Source organism: Melozone crissalis, unplaced genomic scaffold, assembly GCF_028551555.1.
Source record: "Melozone crissalis strain CALT ecotype California unplaced genomic scaffold, PUWL_Pcris_2 ptg000042l_1, whole genome shotgun sequence".
In the NCBI taxonomy this organism is placed as follows: domain Eukaryota; kingdom Metazoa; phylum Chordata; class Aves; order Passeriformes; family Passerellidae; genus Melozone; species Melozone crissalis.
Genome location: NW_026535820.1, coordinates 7,468,518 through 7,489,429, shown reverse-complemented (window position 1 = coordinate 7,489,429; position 20,912 = coordinate 7,468,518). Strand labels below are relative to the sequence as shown.

The window sequence follows — 20,912 nt, the reverse complement described above, 5'->3', positions numbered from 1 at the left end:
ACCCACTGTGGGTCCTGGTGGGCATCAGGTCAGACACGAGCGAGCAGCGTGTCCTTGATGCAGAGAAGATGAACGATACCTTGGGCTGCATTAGGCAAAGCAATTCCGACAAGTCGAGGGAGGTGATCCTGCCCCTCTGCTCAGCACTGGTGAGGACACAGCTGGGGTGCTGGGTTCAGATCTGGGCTGCTCCAGTACAGAGAGACATGAACATACTGGAGAGAGTCCAACAAATGGTCATGACCATGGTCAAGGTGCTGGATCATCTCTGTTATAAGGAAAGGCTGAGAGAGCTGGGACTGTTCAGCTTAGAGAAGGGCAGGCTCAATGGGATCTCACGGATGTGTACAAATACCCAAAGGGAAAATGCAAAGAGGTTGGAGCCCGGCTCTTTTCAGTGGGGCCCGGTAACAAGACCAGTGGTGATGGGCACAAATTGAAACATGGGAGGGTTTTTTTGAACATCAGGAAACAATTTTTACTGTGAGAATGACTAAGCCCTGGCACAGGTTGCCCCAGGAGGTTGAGGAGTCTCCATCCATGAAGGAATTTATGTGAACAGAGTCCTTGTTGTGGGCAGCCCTGCTTGAGCAGGTGATTTGGACAAGATGATGCCCAGAAGTTCCTACCAACACCAGCCGTTCTGTGACTCTGTGTTTACTCCTCACTACTGAGCACTGTGTCCCTTCCGTGGAGGAATGGAAACCCTCAGTGAGGATAAGGAAGCCACTGATTAAGGAAGGGAGCCCACTTCTGCCCTTTCTGTCCTAAAGGAAGAAGTGTGGCATCAATTCCTACTGCAAATTATTGAAAGATTGAAGGTTTGAGGAAATTCTCTCCCCAAGATGAAGATGCCTCAGTTCAAGGTTATGAAAGGACTCTTCATTCTCCTTTGAAAACAGCCCTGTATGGAACTGGAGAATATTCATTCTGTCGGGGGAAAAAAGGACAGAAGGGACCTCTGTTATAGAGATCTCTTCTAGGCAGTGGCCCAAAAACTTGCATCAGTGACAGGAAGGGAAATGGGAATATAGCACTGGCAGTCTGCAATCCCTGACAGCAATCAGAAAACGTAACAGAGGCAGTCAAATAGCATTGCTAAAATGGTAAGAAGTCCCCTTTGCTTACCATCCTAGTCCACTTAAAATCAATGACCAGACCTCCCTGAATTCTGGTATCCCAAGGTGATAGCATCTTGATCCTGTGCTGTTGATCACAAGGTTTGATCTCAGTGTGGAGCTCATTGTGCTTCAGTGATCCCCAACTCAGCACCAGTACCTGTGATTCCTGTGCAGCACTGACAGGGGAGCAGAAATTATCATCAGTGTGAGATGAAAAAAGAAGGACTGAGATGAAACTTCATTAATGAAGCAAGAGAGTACTGATTCATGAGCTGCATGCAAGGTGAAAAGAAAATAGGGCAAAAGAAGTAGAGTTTACTGGGTTGGGTTTTTTCAAGAGCAGAGAAGAAACACAGATTTCCTTCTGCAGTATCATACTACCCAAATTACAACATGATGCAGTTTATTGAGGAAAAAAACCCAAACAGACATTTTTCATATATTGAGCACCTGACATCAGTACAAAGAGAGAACTCGGAAATTTTTAACATGCATTTTAGTCACATGAGGTATCATGTTGTATATGCGTACCCATCTCCCATAGCCAACTGGCTTTATTGAGTTGTTAAGTTTTATAATCTACTCACTTCTAAAACACACACCAGCTGCTTCTATTAATGTAGATTTCTTTGAATCATTGTTCAACCACATGGGGAAAAAACAAACATTACCCTAAATCATCATCTGTTCTGGTCCATCTGACTGGAAATTAATTTTCTTCTAAAAAGGAGTCTTATAGTTTGGAAATGAAACAAACAGTCCTAGGAGGCTGGTTTCATTCCCTTAGTCCTTGAAATACAGTATTTCATTCATTCATGCTCTCTATTAAGTCCTTTCCTGCAGTCACCTTCCTGTGGGATATCTGTTCTAGAATTTCATGCTTATGAGGGGCAACTTTATCAGACCTGTGAGTTCCTGTCTTGCAATAAATACTTTTCATGGCTCTGCCATATATCTGTTGCCCTTCCTTTTAACCTTTCAATTATTTCCAAATCCCTCTGCAAAATTAGGCATAGGAGGTATCTTTACTGAATAATTGACATTTCTTTATTCCCATATGTCTGCTGAGTAGTTTTTGTGCAAATATCCTGTTTCTTCCTTAGTATCTGCCAGGCATAGATTAGAGAATCAACAGATTAGATTCCACTGAAGATTCCTGGGACTTCTTTAATGGTGAGGTATCTAAGTAACAAAGGAGTTTTGCTTCTCCACAAGGAAATGGAGCATGGGACTGAGCCCTCACATTAAACTCCAATGAGAAATGTGGATATTGACCTTACAAAAAAGGATAAAGATGGATGTGGATATTGGCCTCTGCACAAACCATCTCATTTGTTTATGGACCCATCTTCAAAGAAAAGGGCTGAAACAATCAGATGGAGATAGTGGCATGAGCTAAGATTTGTCCAAGATCAGTGGAATTTGATCTCCTTGAATGATGTAAGCAAACGTAACATTGTTTAACTTTGTGTAGAAGCTCCCAATAATTGAATTTACAATGAAAAGATGTTAAATATATAACTGTAATACATATAAATCCACTCTTATTCTGTAAAAATGCGTTGCCCATGATGTTTGCTACATTTGCTAAACACACTGAAAAATCCATAGACAGGCATAGTTATGGCCCCCAAGCTAATATTAAATTGTTGAGCAAAAAGTAGGAGAAGCTCAGCCAACTTGAGCTTCATAAGTGACATAACACCTCATCAACAGAAGCAGGAGCAGGACATCTCTCTCCTGAATCCTGGCTCATCCTTTGATTCTGTGGAACATGCTGACTTCTTGTTTAACTGGGATTAATGATCACACCCTTTGATAGCACGAGGAATAAAAAGCTCAGGCACAGATCCAGGGCTTAATAGTTCCTCTTTGAACTCACACAACGGTAGTTCAGAAGCAGTGCAGTCTCTGACATTACTTTTGTCAAACAAGAAATGACATTTTGAAACATAGTATAATACTATATAATTAGTTAGTATAGTACTTAATCCTGGTGAGATCCCAAGCAACTATTCCTCTCTTTTCTATATCTAGATATGCTTTTTTGTTCTACATGATTTTTTTCTTTTTTCAAAAAATATATCTTCCCCAAACACCTTAAAAAGTATATACCGGGAAAACTGGGCCTGAACCAATATTCTCCATCCTAATGCTGAAAAATTTGTATGTGACAATTCTCATGAATGACTAGCAACATTTTTTTAAGAGGTTACATGTCCACAACTTTACTTACTGCTTTCACCACTCTGAAAAGAGAGAGTCCAGTGCAGAGAACTGTACAGGTTACTAAGAAATCTATAGGAAACAGAAAAGCAGAATTACATACAAGTTATTTTAGACTTTACATTCCTACCTGCATGACTCTTTGCAGCCACAGAACTGACAGTTATTTCCTTGGTGCAAGGGATGAGAAATTCAGACTCTGAGATGATCATATTTCCTGTATTATCCACTTTTTCCTTTATTACGTTGCTGACAACATGAAGTGGTAAGGGCATGAAGGATTTAATATTTTGATAAGGAGAGAATTGTTCTGTGGCATATTAGAACATTCCATTTAGGGTAATTTAGAGTCTATTTATGCTTCTGCTAGCCAGATCTCCGTTCTTGCCAAGGTTTCCTGAAAGAAAAGGCAATGTCCATACAGCAAGACAAGAAGCTGAAGGCACCTGGAGCATCTAGTTTTTCCAGTGAATAGGGCTTCCTATTTTTCTTCCTGTGTTGACTATGAGGTTGACCAGCAAATATCTCCCACGTGGTCTTGTTTCTATCTTTATTTCATGCCAGATTAAGCTTTAAAAGAAGTTTAATTCTTTTCCAAGTTTAGAAGTGTAAGCACAGAGTTTCTGCATTTGAACTTTAAAGCACAACCTTATATGTACCAATATTGAAAATCTCTGCACGTTTTAAAAGGAACTAGTTCATTAGAAGGAATAATATTCCAGTATTCCTGGAATTATAATGTTTGCCTATTTTTATTTTCTTCATCTGCAGTAATGCATTACAGAACGGAAAATTTGGTTGGGTAGTTCAAATAGTCCAAGATTAAAAGGTAAAGGGAGACCATTTCTAATAAAGGGGCCATTTATAGCAAAAATAAACCATTCACAGTGAAAGACACTGTATCTTTGCAAGTCAGGTTTACATTGGCAAATGCCATCCTGCAAACATTGCAAAAATATGTCAGCTGAATCCCAATTTCCCCTTACATCTAGACCAAGAGGTGGTTTCCATGGCCTTGTGTGTTTTTATGGTCTGTAAGTGTAAATTTGTCCTTCCTGGTTTTGCCAGCTAATAGGACAGCAGCCTGGCCCTAAATACACTTCACATGTTTCACTTTACAACATGCATGGTTTGGGTGGGGAATTTAAAGATCAACACACTGATCTGCAAGTGTGTACAGACATTTTCCTACAGTATAGTTATAAACCTTTTACATGCACGAGTGGTGGGAAAATGGGAATAAGCTACAAACCTATGGGTGTATTCTCCCAGTGCTCAAATGTAAAACAGGATTGTTATGGCTCTCCATGAGAATTTAGGCATACAGCTTGAGGACATTAAAACTACAGGGGGATAGTGTCAAGATTTTAAAGAAAACACAAGTAATAGGAAGTAATTTTTAAAGACTTAAGAAACTCCCATCAAAAAGGAACAGAAGAAATAATAATAAAGAACAGTGTATTTAAGGGCACACTAAAAAATTTAGAGAGTAATCTATGTAGTCTGCTGGAGCATTTCCTTTCCCTAAAATGATATAGCCCTGGGGAAAAAAAAGTGTAAAGAATTACAAAAATGGTAGACACAATAGGAATTGCTGATGAAGTAAAATAAGCACAAAAGCAAAGCGAATTCCTGAAGACAACAGAAGACTAGAAGGGAAGTGAGATTTTTTTCTTCTACCGGGCTAAAAGGAAAAGGCAGTCAAAGGATGAAATAAGATGTCTCTGAAACACAGAATTCAAATGATAATCAAGGGCCCTGACATGGCAAAACTCCTATTTCTTTATTTCTTTAGGAAGGAAGAAAAACTAATGATACGCCCAGATGCAAATTAAAGGAAGAAGATGGGAAGCTCAGGGGGGAAATCTGCAATAAGGAGATGATAAATATGTATTTACCTAGCTGTGATAATTTCAGATCTTTAACATTATATGAGATTCTTGAAGGATTATGAATTTCATCTAATAGCTATTGAAAAGGAGTGGCTCTTTGTCAGTGGAACTGATAGATGTAAAATCCACCACTTACATGTTTCAAAGGGAACCACTGAATCAGGGAAAGATATAATACCTTCTACAGTTTAAAATAAAAGGAGAGGATGAGCTAAATAATGGGCCTGATCACTTTTTCACTAGAAGAGCACAAGCAGGTGTTGGCTTACAGGTGTTGGCTTTTCAGCTGGGAAGCTTGTGAGAAAGAGGAAGCACTGATCAGCATGAAGTGGCAAGGAGATAACGACATATTTGAGTTTGTAAAATGATGGTGAAAGGAGTGTCAGTTCATCATTCATTCTACAGTTTCACTTATCAATGTTCCAACACCCATAGCTGGCAAAGTGCTCATGTGCCCTGTTCTGGAAAAGCTATGAAATCATACATTCAGAGCATAATCTTCTTTCTATATCACAAGGTATTACATTTCATGCAATTGCTCATGTATTAAGTTAATTATTTGGCTATCAATAAATAATAACTTGTGTTTAGCCGCAGCACATTTTTCAGAAATGCCTGACCTGAAGGCATCAAGACATGAAGAACTCATTACTTTGAGAGCTCATTCCAGTGGTTAATCTCTTTCAGTGTTAACTAATGGGTATTCAATTCTAATTTGAATCTTTCTGGCTTTAACTCTCAGCCACTGGTTCATGTTGTGCTTGTTTGCCTTGACAGGAAAGCCTTATTGCTTTGTGTTTTCTCTCTAATGTACTCATCTGTGTTAGCCTGGTGACCTCTGTGAGGTTTAAACAAAAGGAGCTCATTAACACTTACTACAGGATTAAGACCGAGATATCTTGGGTTTAGCTTTTTTCTGTACATTTTCCCATTTTCCACATTAAAAGTACCAACACTGGAATTCTCCCTAGTAGCTCTTGTTTCACCTCTATGTACTCATTTATTTCTTTTTTTTATCTGCACATTTAGGATTCGCATAGTCTTTTTTTGCTGTTGAATCAAATATTGGCTCTCTTGTTTGTTGTGATTTAGTACAAACATTAAATTATCTTTGTGAGTCAGGGTGTCCAGGAGCCTACAGACTACAGAAAGTGGACACAGACTGCATTATCATTTTTTGTTTTGTCAACCTAAAATGCCATCCATTTGAATGAACCCTAGTCTTCCTTTTTAATCAGTATCTTGTACATTACTAAATCATACGCCTCAACAAATCTGTAATCTCATCATTGGTTTCTTTGACAAGACACACTTCTATTAAAACTATTGTCACTAGCATTAGCTCTCTACATCAAGTTTTTATAACTGTAGTCCCATATATTTTGTAATTTTTCTGCTACTTTTGTCAAACCAGAGAGTAGTTACCTAAATTTCCTCATTTCTCTCTTTTTTCCTTTAATATTTAAATAATGCTAAGATTATTTATGTCTTACAAAATTTTCCTGTATTTGTTAAAAATTTACACAACAGACTGAGGATCTGTTCAGCCAGTTTTTATAAAACTCCAAGGTTCTGGGAGAACCTGGTAAATACCTATCTGGGTACACACATTTAAATAAGATTTTATGTTATTGCACAATACCAGTTATTAATAAAGTGAAAAATTCTTTAACCAGTCATGATGTAAGCAGATCAAACTCCTCCCCAAAAATAAAACCCCTAAAATATTTATTAATATTTTATCTTTTTATCACCATCAAAAAATGCAGTCTCAGACAGTAATGACTTAGAGTTTCTTCTGTAATTAATGTAGTTTAAAAATTCACAAATCTTTGCAAAATCTGGTTATTGATTTTTCTTGAAATGTACATCAATATATTTTTATAGCCTGAAATTTCTACTACTTATCAACCTTTGTTTAGTCTTTTTCTACTTAGTTCTACTCATTTTTTTCCTGTTCACCACTGAATCAGAACCAGATTCCAAGTACTATTGCTCTACTTTTGGTTACAGAGATGTGTCACATTTTATAGTCAGTAAAGAGCTCGCTATTTTCATTGACATTTTTCTACCTTTTTCCTTTTAAGTCATGCTGCTTGTAATCTTAGTGACAAATAACAAACCGTGTGATTTCAGTGTATATACAAAAGGTAACAAAAGATATGGAAAGCAGTTTGCAGTTTCAAAGTCCAGTGGCCAACTGCAGATAATAATTATGAAGGAACAAGTACTTAAAAAGGAGAGCAGGCAGTAAATGACAGACAGTGTGTCACTGTAATGCTGCTAGAGAGGCTCTTAGCTCACATCCTCAGTCTGGCAATTCAAAACTGATCAATTGGAGCCTTGGAAGAGGAGATATTTCCATTCAGATTTATATTTTACCAATCATTAATCATGTGTCGTGTAGCTAACTAGGAAAAAGCAGCTGATTTTGTTCTAATTTAGATGTTTTGTATAGAAACATTGAACACTGATTTCCTGAATTAGTATTCTTCCAGGGTGATAATATAATCGAAAATAATGCAGTACTTAGCTTAGATTAGATGTGCGGTAAAAAGAGCCACAGCCTCAAAAAACTGAGACCTTGCACAGACACAGAAATGTTTGTATTCAGAAATGAAAAGGAACTGGTAACTTCCCAAGCCACTGAACAACTTCAAACAGCTACCATTAAAAATAAAAATACTTTCCCACACTGAATATGAAATATTTTCCAAAAATGCTCTAGATTTCTGTACAGTAATTTAAAGCCATGCAGTGGCTCTAATATTTTATCAATGTCCTACAATGCATCTGTGTACTTCAGTTTTGTATAAAAAGGGCAGGGGGAAAAGCATCAGAGAAGACTTCTTCACTAAAAAGAAGAGTTTGATATCAGACTTTTTTATTCTAGTGATTAGATTTTGTATTACAGCCTGCACCCTCCTGTTTAAGAATCTGAAGACAGGCATTTTCTGGTTTGTATTGAGACACGGGAGTCTTGAATATCTCTTCAGCTGCTTCCTAATGTTTGTTCCACAGGAAGGGAGTTAGTTGGTAGCACAATGTGCTTTGTTGTATCTGCATCAGCAAAGCAGATAAGCTCAGCCTCTCTTCATCTGAAAAAGGAACAGAGGAGTAGCACCAGGAGACAGTGCAATACTTCAGGATATTGTGAAGACTTCAGGCAACAAGACGACTTTCAGGTAAGCAGAAAAGGTCCTCTGCTGCTTACATTCCTGTGCTGCTTCCCAAACTGCTAATTTTGGCACTGAAGAGCTCTGTCTTGGGTGTGCTAACATGCATTTTATTGCTGGGTATTCCCTTCATGCAGAAGATGGCTCTTCACCAGCTGTTCACTGTGACATATGTGGATCGGCATCCTATGGAAGGGACCAGTAGAGCTTTTTCCTGAAAACCTGATGCTGAGATTTGGCTACTTATGTACTTTGATTACACCACAGTTCTTTCCACAGAGCCCTTATCACATGAAAGGGCAGGCTCCTCGTGAGTCCCGGCACGTTTCTTGCTTTGGCAGATCCCTCCTTAGAATTCAGGGAGGCAGAAGATACTTTTCAGGTCAAAAGCATCATTTATTTCTTCTTGGGAGTTTTCCTGGACTGTCTACACTAGCACTTAGTAGAAGGCCTGCTGCAGTAGGACTGATGGCACTAAATCAAAGCACTGACAAAGCTTCTGAAGTACAATTCTTCTGTGTGCTTCCTGTGAGCACTTTCTCTCCTACCCTCTTTTACCAGCTCTGTTCAGGGCTGAACTTCTGGCACAGTCATTGACACACGGCTTTGTAAAGTTGCAATTTGCTTAGTAAAAGTGTGGAAATACAGGATTAAAAGCTTGTTTATCACAGAACTTGTTTGCTAGCATAGGGCATCAAAGCAAGTTGTTCCGTGGCAGTGCTTTTTCAGTGTCACGGGGAAAGTGAAATCCGTGCCAGACAATGCAGCGCAGCAAGCCCAGGAAGCTGCAGGCGTTTTTCTTGTAAACTTCTCCTTTCATAGTCCAAATTCCAGACACTGCAAAATCCCTGCAGTGTGGTGTTTCAAATGAGGTACAGCAAGAGTGGCAAAAAAGTGGGCATGCTCTGCTAATGAGGGCAAATTGTGCCAGCTCTTTACAAAGAATAGCGTCTTTCCACCCACATCAAACCTGAGAGATGTGGAAAGAGAGGAAAGAGAGGTTTTAGTGCTGTTTGTTGTTTTCTGCTCACCTCAGTCTGGCATCTTGTAGAGACCATGGATCATATCTATCTTGCCCCCATTAAAAAAGGACACTATTTGGTGTGGAAGTTGGATTGCCTAAGGGGGAAAATGGTACCAGTCAGATTCTCACCACACACCCAAACATGCTCTCAGATATTGCTGCTGGCTTTAACAGCAGTAGGACAATTGGCAACAATCAGTTTGTAGTCTTCATTAGGTTTAGGAGCCTGGCAGTTGTAAATTGTAATATTTTACAGCTACTATTTAGGGTATTTATATGCATTTTCAGACAGTGCTGCAGTGTAAGGAGAATATCCATTTGGGGCTTTCCAGTTTATAACAAATTTTGTAGTTTATATAGCATTCAACTACACCAGACATTTTTTCTAGTATTAGACATTTTTTCCTTAAGTACTTTCTGTGGTAACTTAATAAATCATTCCTCATATCCTCATGTTTAAATTATATTCCCATACACACTGCATCCATCAGAGTTGATGAGAGTGCAGCAGTGCATGCTCTAACTTCCAAAAAGCTGACATCTCACACCCTCATTAGCAGGAACATATCTAGAAGCTATAAATGCTTTCTAAAGATCCAAACAACACAGTTCCCTGTGACTTATTCACTTCCTGCTTTCCTTCAGAAGCAGCTGAAAGAGGCACTCTGCACCTGCCTTCCCCCTTGTGCTGACATCTGTTTTTAAATGAGAAAGGAGGCAATGAATGTTAAGCTGAAGGGACTGACTTTATTTATGATTGCAAAGATTCTCGGCTTGAAGAATGAGTTCAATTCCAGTGCCTTTCACCTTCCTTGCTACACAGAGAGACAAAGAGAGCATTCATAGACATAACACGTGTGACATGGGCCAGTCTAATGGCATTAGAACAGTTCAGTGAAACATTAATGAATTTACAGTGATGACAGCACAGCAGTGCCAGGATCTAATCTGCTCTGTGCTAAGTGGTTTTCATAAGTAACCTCAAACACTAAAGAAGAGTGAGGACTAAATCTTTCCTTTTCTAACAAAATATAATCAACTTTTTTTTCTTTTTAAACCATTAGCCATTCCCTTGGTGTTTCTCCAGTCTCAGGTTCTTCTCACCAAGCTCAGATAAGACTGCAGTTTTTCCAAGAATCTGATGGTTCAAATACATTTTTGCCCCTAATCTCCTGTGCTTCATGCTGCTTGCCTCAACATCTGCTTGGACTAAGATATAGAAAAAAACTTGCACAGAAAAAAAAAAAAGTATGATCTTGTCTATAGCATTACACCTTTAATCCAAACTTGTATTCACTTCCTTTTCTTCACCATTATACTTCCTTGCTGTCACATATCTGTGCTTACTTAAGTATTTGAGTGAGGTGGATATGTAAGGTGTTAAGTCAGATGTCAGCAAGGTTCTTGAGATGACGAAAGATGTGAGTGCTGGCTGTTTACACAAGCTTTTATCCTGCCTCACTGACATCAAAAAAGTTATTGCCATTGACTTAAATTAGCATGGTGACAAAGACAGAAACCTCTGCTAGAATGCCCATTTCCAGAATCCTGAAGAGGAAGGTGTTGGGCATGAGGAGATAAATGTGTGTGGGAGCTTCTCTTCACAGTCTACCCAGAACAGAGGTCATACTTTAACATTCACAAAATTATTCACAAGATTAGTAATTTCATTGTAGATATCCCCCTATAAGGAGAACTATGAGTCTGTACTTCAAGCAAAGCAAAGTAGTCCCAGATTTCAGAAATTTCTGTGGTTTTAAATATATCCCATGACATTTCTCTGAAGAAACAGGTGTTCTTCCAAATGCTATAAAGATATGTATTATAAATCACATTGTCCTTTCCAAGGAAAATGGGTAATGAAACAGACAAGGAAAGGGACAAAGAGGGAAATAAGTATGTGTGTTTTCAGGGATCTGCTAAATCCAACTGAAGCTGATTTCAGGGATGCTGGGGTGGGGAAATATGCACTGCAGTCAGCAGTGTTCATACAGAATGGGTAAGTACAATGAAGCTTGCCTTCCTTTAGTGTAATATCAGTAAAACCAAGCAGTGTGGGGAGCAGTGTAGACCAGCTAATAGATACCCAAAGGTCTGGAGACACTGGTGTAGCACAGCAAGGACTGTGTGATCTGTACCCAAGACAGCAGGAGCAAAGGCAACTTTCATAGCAGGCAGGGCTCATTAGTAGAGCAGTAAGGTGTGAGACTGCACTCCAGATGCACTGGAGCAGTTTTCTTACAGAAAACGTGACTCTAAGGACATTGCCATGAGAGGGGAACTACAGAAGCAGGGCAGAACAGAAGTGCATCCACAGAGTTTTCTTTACTCCCCTGTCTGCTTGTCAATTGATTTCAGTGGGAGTTCTCATGTCAGCAGGGATTCCTGGGAGAAGACAAATCTATCCTCTTTCTATCAGAAATGCTTTGAGAATCAGATTCACAAAAATGTATTATATAGGATTGATTGCCTTCATTAGCCTCATTTCAGTAATATTATTAGATATAAATCACAAGACAATTTCTTATGGAATTACATTCTTATTAATATCACAACATCTTCATACCCCCAGCAGCTATCATATTCATCTTTCATATGTTGGAAATCCCAATAAAATTAGCTAACTGGACAGTAATAGCATGGCTGTGTCTTTCACTTTCCCATATGTTCTGTTATCTTGTATTTATTTTTAGTTGTCAAATTGTATTGCAGAGCACAGAATGCTTTTCTGGTCCTTACAATGTCTCATACATTAAAAATGCAGTAAGAAGGTATCACCTACCTCAATTTGCTTTAAAATGTCTTTTCTTCATAGCTACTAAAAATAAGACTCATGAATGTATTAATCCTAAACAGAGTAAGTGGTCTAGGCCAAAATTTACTGGCAAAAGGATGATGTGAAAAAAAAGTATATCTTTCTTCTTATTCTTGATGTTCAAAACAATTCATTGTTGATAACAGTCATATCAATAAGAGAAACTTGGAGAGAAAATAAAATTACTTTGTCTAATTCAAACCTGGGGAAAAAATTATTTTTCCTAAACAATGAAAAAGCTGCTTTCCAAAGTGGTTTTATCTCTATGGAACTGGTAAAGAAGTCATGCTGTTACATACTGTTCTCTTCAGTATGTACAAGGCTGGGGGAGATATTTTTTCACACATATTCCCAGGCCTGCTCTATTCCCTTTGTGCTTTGTGAGATCAGCACAAAAGGTCCAGAAAGTAGGCTGGAAAAATCAGCTGCAGCTTCTCCTTGAGAGAAGGGCTCCCCAGGTGCCCCAGTGCCAGCAGAGCCAGCTGTTCCCCACCAGCAGCTCGCTCCAGCAGGCTGACAGACCAAGGTCGTCATGCTGACCATGATCCCTACCTGGGGATGGGAAAGCCCAGCCTCTAGGGAATGCAGCTGGTGAGGAGCAGCAAAGCATCTCCCATCTCCCCCAGAATCAGGTGCCAAAAGGTCCCTGCTGTCTCCCTGGATGTCAGGATCCTACCTGCGCTTACACCCTGCAGGTTTATAGGTGAATTCTTTCTAACAGAACGTATTAGCAGCAGAAGAGCATGACTGCATCCAGACTGTGACATGGGGCTTCCTACAGAGCCAACATTTTTTGGTCTATTATATAAGCAATAATTTCACAGAAAGGCTGAGGTTGGAAAGCACCTCTAGAAACCAACTAGGCCAAACAAACCCGCTGCTCAAAGCAGGGTCAACTTAAAGCAGATTTTCAAGGTCACGTCACATTGGGTTTTGAATATCTCCAAGGATGGAGAATCCACCACCTCTCTGGGAAAGCTGGGCCAGTGTTTAACCACTCTCACAGAAATAATTGGGTTTTTTATGTTTAAGTGGAATTTCCTGTGTTCATTTACTCCATTGACTCTTGTCCTGTCTTTAGGCACCACTGAAAAGATCCTGACTCCATCCTTTTCAATCACCTCCTCCAAGTATTTATTCACACTGATGAGATCTCCCTGAGCTTCCTTATCTCATGGCTCAATCACCTCAATTATCTCACTATCTCAGCCTTTCCTGCTAGGGGAGACACACCAGTTCCTTAACCATTTTCTTGGCCCTGCACTGGATTCTCTCCAGTAGCTCCACATCTCTCTTGTCTTGGACAGCCCAGAGCAGGACCCAGAACTCCAGGTGTGGACTCAACAGTACTGAGTAGAGGGCAGGATCATCTCTCTTGACCTGCTGGCAAGTCTCTTCCTAATGAAGCCCAGAAGGTCCTTCGTATTATAGCTGCTTTTCAGCTCATTGACCCCACAGCTTTTATGGGTACCTGCAGCTCTGTGCATTCCTTTGACTAGGTATTTCCCTTTCTTCACCTTCAAGAGGTTTTTGTCAGCATATTTCTCCAGTCACAAGCATTTGGTATAGCAGCCACTCATTCCAATTTTCTATCATGTGTAAACTTGCTGAGAAAGCACTCTGTCCCACTGTCCAGCTATCTTATGAAGAAGTTAAACACTTTTGGCCCCAATATCAATCTCCAGTGTGCGCCTCTGTGTGGCTGATCATAGGCCTTTCAGCCCAGCAGTTCAGGCAATTTTCAGTCCAACTCAGTCCTGTTATCTAATCTGTGCATCACTGGTTTACCAGGAAGGATGTTACAGCTGCCAGTCTCAAAAACATAGCTAAACTCAAGGTAACAACACACACTGCTCCAACTGATCTGTAGTTTCTTCTTGAAGAAAGGAGTGGCACTGGCTTTCTTCCAGCCCTCAGGACCCTTCCCTGATGGCAATTCAAGAAAAGTCTTGCAGTGACATTAGCTCCCTCAGCACTTGTGGTTGCATACCATCAGATTGACTTGTGTTCATTCTAGCTGGGTAAGGGTCCCCTAATCTGGTCCTTCTCCAGCAATGGCAATTCTTGCTTATTTCAGATGTTTCCATATCTCTAAGGAAACAGGGAGATCCCAGAGATCCCTGAAGGTTGGTTTTAACAGAAGAGATCAATGAGAAAAGAGCACTGAGTACACTGGTCATTTCTGTGTCCTCTGTCACCAGGTGGCCTGCCCTGTTTAGCAGCTGCCAGTTTAGCAGGCTGGTTTTTCCCAGTCTGCCTTTTGTGGCTGATGTACCTGTAAAAACCTCTCTTTTTGCCCTTCATATCTCTAGCTAGATTCAACTCCAACTAGGCTTAGACTTTACTAACCTGATCCCTGCATGTTTAGTCAGTGTCTCTATATTCCTCCCATATCACCTAACAACATCCACCTCTTGAATGTTTCTTTTTTACCTTTGAGCTTACTGTTCATCCATGCAGGCCTCCTCTCACCTCTGTTTTATTTCCTGCAGGTGGGGATCGACAGCTCTTGAGTCTGGAAGAGATGGTTCCTTGAAAATCAGTCAGCCCTCCAGAACTCCTCCTCTCTTCTGCAAGAGGGTGTCACATGGGATTCTTCCAGGCAGGTCCCATTGTTTGCTTTCCTGATGTCCAGGGTTGTTAAATTGCTGTCTTCTCTCAGGATCCTGAATTTCATCTGCTCCTGGCATTCACACTCAGGGGTCTGTGCTGGGGCCAGTTCTGTTCAATATTTTTATTGATGACATAGATGGGGGTGTTGAGTCTTTCATCAGTAAATCTGCAGATGACACTAAGCTGGGAGAATATGCCAATCTGTTGGAGGGTAGGAGGGCTCTGCAAAGGGACATGGAATGGTTGGATGGATGGGCAGAGTCCAATAAAGTGAAGTTTAACAAGTCCAAGTGCTGAGTCCTGCACTTTGGCCACAAAACCCCTACAGCATTATAGGCTGGGGATGGTGTGGCTGGACAGTGCCCAGGCAGAAAGGGACCTGGGGGTGCTGGTCAAGAGCTGACTGAGCATGAGCCAGCAGTGTGCCCTGGGGGCCAAGAAGGCCAAGGGCAGCCTGGCCTGCATCAGGAACAGCGTGGCCAGCAGGAGCAGGGAGGTCATTCTGCCCCTGTACTGGGCACTGGTGAGGCCACACCTTGAGTGCTGTGTCCAGCTCTGGCCTCTCAGTTTGGGAAGGACATTGAGAGGCTTGAGCACATCCAGAGGAGACGACGAGGCTGGTGAGGGGCTTGGAACACAAACCCTGTGAGGAACCACTGAGGGAGCTGGGGGTGTTTAGCCTGGAAATAGGAGACTCAGAGGTGACCTTGCCACTCTCTACAACTCCCTGAAAGGTGGCTGTAGTCTGGTGGGGTTGGTCTCTTTCTCCAGGCAGCAACTGACAAAACCAGAGGACACAACCTTAAGCTGTACAGGTTGGATACTAGGAAAAAGTTTTTTACAGAAAGGGTGACAAAGTTCTGGGATGGTCTGCCCAGGGAGGTGGTGAAGTCACCATCCCTGGATGTGTTTAAAAAAAGATTGGACGTGGCAGTCAGTGCCATGGTTTAGTTGAGGTGTTAGGGCATGGGTTGGACTCAATCATCCTGAAGGTCTCTTCCAACCTAGTGGTTCTGTGTGATTCTGTGATTCTCAACCAGTTCATCTCAGTTTGTGAAAATCAGATCCTGCAGAGTGTCTCGTCTCTTCACCTTCTCAGTGGCCTGCATCAGAAATAATAATAATAATAATAATAATAATAATAATAATAATAATAATGGTGGTGGTGGTGGTGGTGATGGTGTCATATTATTATCATTATTAGTATTAACTTTGTAATCCTATTTTTGTATTATTGTCCATCAATGCACTCTATAGATCTCTTGGATTGCTCTTTCTAGCTTTATCCAGCCATTGCAGCACTCCAGCTGTGAGAGAGTCATTTGCCTCTTAATCAGAGATTTCAAAAATCAGGCTTCATCTGCTGAAGAATTCAAAGGTGAGCATTTTCCTTTTTCTCATTTCTTTTCCAAACAATTAGCAACAAACAGAAAGCCCATTTCTCAGTACCATTGCAAAGCACATGTGTTATGGTCAAATATATCATGTGCTACTGTTGATTTTGTAACAAAGAATTGTTTCTATCAAAAGGTGCTTATCAAAATTAAATAGAATCAATAAATAGCTTGCTAATATTTTTGTGTGAGCCAGTTTTTAAATGGGTCACATTGTTCTTTTCTTTGTTGGCAACCTAAAATAGAAGTTATTATATCAACAGTGGTTTGCACATTATAAAACACTATCTGAAATTTAGTTTGGTAATGTTTTCACTTGAAAATAAAGGCTCAAATAATATTGTTATTGTAAATTATCATAGTTTACTCTTCTTTTTCTATTTAGAAGTTATATTCTTGATAGTAAAAATTTCAGTCAGAGTTCTGAAGAGAGAAAATGATTTTTTGGTACTGGCAATAAGGAAAATAAATATTCATGTTGAGAGTATAACATTATTGAGTCTTCTTTTCCTATCATGGGCCAAATTCTGTGCTGGCATATTTGCTGCAATTCCACGGACTCCCCTGGGACTTCACCAACTTTTGTTACAGAGAACACAGGACATTTTTTATTATTGTTGTAATTCTGTAAAAATAAGGATAAAATTGAAATAGAAGCATCAATAGCATTTTCTTTCACCGATCTTGGATTTGAGAGGCTATTTATGAACATCAGACTGTGCTCCATTTCTCCCTGGGGTATCATGCAGATGTGCAGCCACACAGCTGCAGCTCTTCAACACCAAGGGAAGTATGAGCTATCCCCAGACACCAGTGAAAAGCCAGGCACATGCAGGCCACACAAGGCACACAGAGCCATCAAAGAGTCACCACCACCTCCAGGGGAGAGGTTTTTATGCTCACTGTGGAGCACTCTGAGAAAATGGAAATTCAGATGTGCACAGGGTGCAAGTTGTTTGGCCCAGCTCAGATTTGTGGATCACATTGGTGCTGGTGAGGATTGTGCTCAGGCAATGCCACGTGAGGCTGCAGAGAATTCCTTCTCAGAGAATGGATTTCCTCACTGCTGTGTAAGCAGCTTCTGTTCCCACTCAGCCCTCAGTTCAGAATTAAAGGGCAACTCAGGGCTCCACTTCGGTGGCTGAAGTTAAAGTAAGACTAAAATGGTCAAAGCCATTTGCAACAATGAAAAGCATAATGAGGGAAAATAAAGAGATCTTTCCACCACCTGCTGAGGAGAGGGGAAGTGCAGGAGAAAACAGACTCAAGTACAAGGTCCTGACTATTTCTGGCACCATGTGTTAGACTCTTTAGGGATTCGTCAGAGAGGTGAACTTCACTTGCACTGAGATCAATGAAAACCTGTGCATTCAATCTGTTTCTCATAAAAAAATAACTCTGAGTCTCTCCAGTCAGAACTGTCTGAAAGTCACAGGGAAATGGAGGGCTGAAAGGCTAAAAGTTTTGTGCTTCTTTTTCTTTTTATACACTTTTTATTCCCACAGATCCTATGGGAAGCATAGGACTTCAGCACAGGGACAGCCAAAAAGATTCAGGGCTGTTAAAATAGTAGCTTGTTTAAATCCCAAGGTAAACTAGTTGTGCTAAATTAATCTTTGAACCCTCACATCAGATCTAGAGCCTCTGAGCAGTACAGATATTTTGAGATGATCTAATTGTGGTTGGAGAGAAGGGAGAGTGTGGGCACGAGTAACACTGTGCTGTGTGCTGCAGTGAGGTTGGCACACAGCACAGGGCAAAAAGCTGGCATGGGCAACACAGCCAGGACACCAGGGAGCAAAGGTTTCTAAAAGTTAGTTGCTGGAATAATCATAGAATAGCAGATTTGAAATGCTTGCTAGGAAACTGAGGAAGATGTGTAAACAAAAACTGGGAGTTTTTGGAAGTGATGGTAGGATTAGAAAGAGCAGGGAAGGGTACTGTTGCCAACTAATAGATCAATAGATAGGAATATCTATTGATTGTCTATTGTCTGTTGTCTCTTGTGGGAGTTTTTCCAACTCTTCAACAGGAATCAGAGACACCCTGGGTAGTTTTGTTTTCTAAACTCAGGCAGGACCAGTTAAAAGCAGTGCCTCTCACTAGAGTGAATTAGAGGATACAAGTACTGCCATCTTTAACATGTGTGCTGGGAAGCAGGGGACAGGATTTGATAGGTGAAGGCTGTGCCATGCAGCTGAAGGAGATGAGCATTTGGGGAACACCAGGGTCCTTCTGGAAAATGCTCCTTTGTGGGTCTGGCACTGCCAGATGCTGTGGGGTGCGAGCACTACATCCATCCCCACTCACACCCAGCCCAACAAGGCACCACAAAATACCAGAAACCATCCAGGTTTTTCCAATATAATCACTAACACCAAACAAGAAGGCAACAGAGATGACTTCTAAAGTACTGCTGGGAAATGTGGAATATGTAGTATAATGCTATATCCACCCTCATTGCATGGATGACATTTAAACACTGAAATGGATGTTTTTCAAAAATTCTGGACAACACTTTTGTTTTTACTCCTCTGCACAAATGGTGGAAAACTTTTTTTAAAAACTACACTGCAGACAGAAAAAAATTGAATAATGATTTTGCTGTTTCTGACTCCTTCAAGATGTGATTGATCATTACATTGTCACAGGTCAAACTCTGCCACAGAAAACTACAGATAATCTTCAGCTGCATTTCCTAAACCATTAATAGGATAGACAAGGCTAAGATAACAATGCACAATTTATTTTCCAAAAGCAGCTGACAGGAGGAAATGGATACCAAATGAATTAACTCATTAGAACAGTACGGCACATTTGGAAATTCAAAACAGACTGCCTGGAATGATTTAAATCTACCACGAGGTTAATGTCAGTCCCTTGCTTAGGCGTGTCAGTGTTGTAATCTAGTGTTCCAGTTTTAGAAAGGTTGATGTGTGCACACCCTGGGACTTGTGCCTTAGAGCGGCCTGGACTTAATTAATTACATGACTTGAATGCAATTGGCCCCCACAGGTTGCATAGTATGTGCAAAGGTTACATTCACAGGCATGGACACACAAAAAACCACACAGACATACCAGCACTTTCTAATATAAACAAAAAATAACTGTTAGCTTGTTGAGAATCATTATTAAAAATAGCAGGTATCTTACAGGCTATAAATACATTCTGTCTTTAAGGAACTGCATCTGTATCCAGAGCAAAAACTTGGCTATTGTCTCAAGAGAGAAAAGTTTCTCTCGTGCTTGATTTATAACCAATGGAGAATTTCTCAGAAACTGGGTTTTAACATTTGTCCGCCACAAGTTGTCAACCAAGCCTATTTTCTCCTGGTAAGCTCCCACCTGTGTCTCTTTCATAGTTACAGCAGTATATTTTTAGAAAATTGTGGACTTTTATTCAGCAATACCAGACTCCATTATAGCACTGCTAAGGTAATGTCTACATTTATAGCTGTCATTAATATGGTATTTAAGAGCTTTAGTTGCTTTTTTTTCCTTCACAGGGTAATAAGTCATAATTAAAGGAGTCAGGGGCTGTATTACAGAAACATTTGCCACCCCACATGTAGCACAAAGATTACTTTGCAAAGAGACAACTGAGAGCTAAAGCAGTTCAGAGTATTTCTTCATATATTCATGGCAACAGCACAGTGGCACTTGTCATTAAAAAAGCAATATTCTAATACAATAACTTGTTCAATCACTGTATCTGAAAATGGCTTAAGTTTGATTAGTGTGTGCAGATAACGGGGACTAGACAACAGTATAGAAATGGCCCTGTTGATTTATATCTGAAGAGTCCACACACATGATCTACAAGCAGCAGCTGTATAAAGCTCTTTGCTTTCCTTTTAGTGCAGAAATCACTTGGAACAAGGGTCATCCCAAAACAAAAGCAATTCAAGCAGCCTATCTGAGAGGAAGAGGAGGAAGGAAGAAGGAAGGAGACTTATTTCATCTTCTGCACTGCAGATCGTATTTACATCATCCCAGATTATGCAATATACCATGGCAGGGACTGTGAAGCATGAGTTCATGGAGAAAGGGCACTTTCATTAGCACTGCTGCAGTGTGTGCTCTCAGATGTCTGAGGTGGAAAGGTCACAGCCACAGACTTCACAGCACCTCTGTCTGGCCTGTCTGCACCCACCCCTGCTTATCCAGAGTTATGAGGAAAAGAGGTTAAATGCTTTCATATGAGGTGTGTGTTTATCCTGGTGCCATGCAAAGAAGAATCCCGTTAAATTAAGTAGCTCCCTTCTTAAGAATGGCAATTACTGTGAGGCACAGATTAAAGTAAGATTCCATGAATTAGTGACCTGATTTCATTTGGCAGTGATGTTTTACAATGTGTAGTGTCAAACATTATATAATGTCAATGATAAAGAGAACACATGAGGATTTACGCTGTATAATGACGTGAAATGTCTTTGGTGCTCAAACTCTCGCTCCTTTGTTTGCATGTAAACCACAAACTGGTTTGGCATAAAGCACAAGAAAAGGAAAAAAAAAAAAAAGTCAGCTGTACTGGAATGAGGTAAAAGTACAAAGGTAAGGACAGGATTACTTCAGATCAGGGGATTACTTTATATGGTCACAACCTTTTTTTCCTTGAGTATCTGGATTTAGTAGGATTTTCCAATAAC

The 20,912-nt window shown here is 40.3% G+C and overlaps 1 pseudogene; it reads left to right on the top strand.

The window, feature by feature from the left end:
• The first annotated feature begins 68 nt into the window (after window positions 1–68).
• LOC128942558 (uncharacterized) lies at window positions 69–15,818 on the top strand (annotated as a pseudogene).
• The last annotated feature ends 5,094 nt before the right edge of the window (window positions 15,819–20,912 follow it).